The sequence below is a fragment of the Seriola dumerili genome, unplaced genomic scaffold, assembly GCF_002260705.1.
Source record: "Seriola dumerili isolate Sdu_G_001 unplaced genomic scaffold, Sdu_1.0 BDQW01000081.1, whole genome shotgun sequence".
Taxonomy (NCBI): domain Eukaryota; kingdom Metazoa; phylum Chordata; class Actinopteri; order Carangiformes; family Carangidae; genus Seriola; species Seriola dumerili.
In genome coordinates, this window is record NW_019174336.1 from 650,433 (window position 1) to 653,495 (window position 3,063).

Genomic DNA, 3,063 nt, shown 5'->3' on the forward strand with positions numbered 1-3,063 from the left:
GTCAGCAGTTTACATCACTGAAGGAATTTGACTGGAAGAGGAGGAGAGTCCATGAAGGAGGAGCCGAAGGACTGAAATTTGATGGTGAACTGACCTATCAGCTTTGTCAATGAGCAGCTGGATCAGTAAATTACATTTGTACGTCATTCAAATAAACTGACAATTTATACTGTCATTGAAGAAACTATGACACCTAACAGATGAATTTCTGCACTTGTTGAGGCTGAGTACTTGAGGTGACAGATTTCAAATCCATTGGGGTCTCCCTACACAGGTTTGAATCCTGTCAACAATAGTATAGTAACGAGTGATTAGGGATTTCTTTGCCTAACCATCTAGATCCACACTGAATACAGCTGTCCTTAGATTGATAGTTCGGTTGAGCATCAGCTGTCACTCCTTCACTTCGGCTCCTCCTTCGTTATTTTTGACTGTCTCCCTCCTCTCCCAGTGAAATTCCTCCACTGACGCTAATTTACCTGAAAAATTACATGAAAATTCCCTGTTTTCCACATGATGGTGGTATAGTGGTGAGCATAGCTACTGTATGCAAGTTTATCCATTGGATCTACCTAGATTTTTCAAACCTGAACCAAAGCAGAATAATGCATCAATGTGGACAATCAGATTATCTGCTTTAGAAAGAAGTGGATAAATTACTTTCTTCTCTTTCTCTGAACTGCCACCATTTTGTGCTTTGTCTTCACTGTGAGTTAAAGTCCTCTACAGATTTGATCAAGATGTGTGAATGTAGACCAGTGCAGATGTTGTGATCCACTGGGGTCTCCCCGCGCAGGTCCAAATCCTGCCAACAACGGCAGGTATTTCTTGTGTACTGTTGTAGTTGGGTGTCTACAACAGTAGAGTGCCAGCTTTGCTTGTTCAAGAGGATTCAATCTCCCAATGTGTTGACAGTAACTGTACAGGACACCAAAGTTTCAAAGTATCAATTTTGGGACACCTGTGCAGGTATAACTCTGCCCTCAGTATGGATAGAGAACTTAATGTTCTCTCTTCATCATTTTTGACAGGATTTGAACCTGTGAGGGGAGACCCCAAATGGATTTCAAGTACATCGCCTCAACCATTAGGCAACAACAACTGCAAAAAATACCTTAAACTGCTGGAACTTATTTTTCCCTACATTCAGATCGCTACAGTGAAAGAGACAGGAAAGTCAGGGAGAGAGAGAGGGGATGACATGCGGGCCACGGGTTGGACTGGAACCCTGGCTGCTACAGGTAGGACTAAGACTTTGTGGTCTACCCATCTGAATCACTGAAGTGGAACTGTTTTATTCAGTGTTTCTACTGGTTTTAATCCCCTGATGTGTTTGTTATGGAGAGGAGGACACCTCTGTGGATAATTCAGCTGCTGGTAAAAACCTGCTGAACGTCTGCTTCATAAGTTATCAGAGAAACAATCAAAACAAAGGTTAGCATCAATCTCAGCTCCAACTCTTCCCTGAGTCTCTGTCCTCCATACAGTGTCGCTCAAACACTGACTTTAAATGTCAAACTGCTTTATTCAGAGTTTTGCAATGGTTAGAATCACAGAGTTTGTTTGATTTTCTGAACCACCCACACTGAAGGAATCCAAACCGGGAAGAGCTTACAGTAATTGTGGTGAAGACAGCAACTCTCATGATCCGAAACTATTTCATGATGTCACCCAACAGCATGTTTTATTATTTTTTTGATAGAGAGACCCCGAGAGGCAGTAGTTACAGTTTAAGTAAAAAAATACAGTGCTGCTAGTTCCTGACTTTTGTGGTTGTAAAAAGTGTCTGTATTTTCATTTAAAATGGTTCCCATTTAAATTACACAAAAGGCAAAGAAAATATGTAATAATAATGTAATAATATCTATTTCAGCCATACACGGTCAGAGTGACTTCACAGAAGGTCACACTATTCTATTGTTTATCTGCTATGGGCTTGGAGATGCTTCATCACTTGGACAGTGATGATTGTGATGCAGGGGATACTGGTGGAAACTGACAGGGACATTTCCTGGGTGGATGAGAGCACTTCATGATTCAAAATCCATACTGAGGAAAAATAGGCGGCTACTTTCATTAGAGACTGAGGACCCAGATATTCAGTTCACAGCTCATTCACCAGTGGGCTCCGCTGTCCTGTCCTATGCTAAACTGGAGTGCCCAACCTGCCCTTGGAGTCATTTCAGCCAGAAGTGACTGCCCTTCAGCCAACTGAATGTCCAGGGAGAAGGCAAAGCCATAATATCCTGACTGGAGCTGCTGGCCTGATGGCGCACACAAAGCACAACATTGAAAATGGGTTCACAGGGCGCTGTGGTGGCTCACCCGGTAGTACGCACACCATGACAGCTCAGTCCTTTCCACAGTGGCTTGGGTCTGAGTCCGGTTGGAGACAGTTTGCTGCATGCCCTGCATCCCTCTCCCCCCAACTTTGGTGTCTCTCTTACTGCAGCTACCACAGCCAACGGCAAAAATGCCCAAAAAATAACTTAAAAAAAGAAAATGCGCTCACAAATTTCTCCTATAAATGTGTTATAGAATAAGAAAGGTCTATTGTATGTTATATTGTTCTGAATGTTCTTGTTCTGAGTTGTGGTGAATAAACGTCTCTATCAAAAATACCATTGTGAATATGTGCAATAATTACTATTTAGGCTACTACATGCAAATATATGAATAATTATAAGGAAGCTGTACATTTTGCTGTTATTTTATAATTTAAGATAGATAGATAGATAGATAGATAGATAGATAGATAGATAGATAGATAGATAGATACTTTATTTATTCCCTAAAGGAAATTCATGTTTCCATTAGATCATTGTTGATGATAATAACAGTTCATAATAAATAAACAATAATAATTAGATTAGTCCACTTCCTTTGGCTGAGGTGTTGTATAGCCTGATGGTGGTGGGAACAAAGGATCTCCTGAACCTCTCTGTTCTGCAGCGCAGTGAGATGAGACGTTTGCTGCACCTGTAGCTGCTTCTCTGTCTTGCCAGAATGTTATGGTTTGGGAGGTTGGTATTGTCCAAGATGGCCTCCATCTTACATTGCATG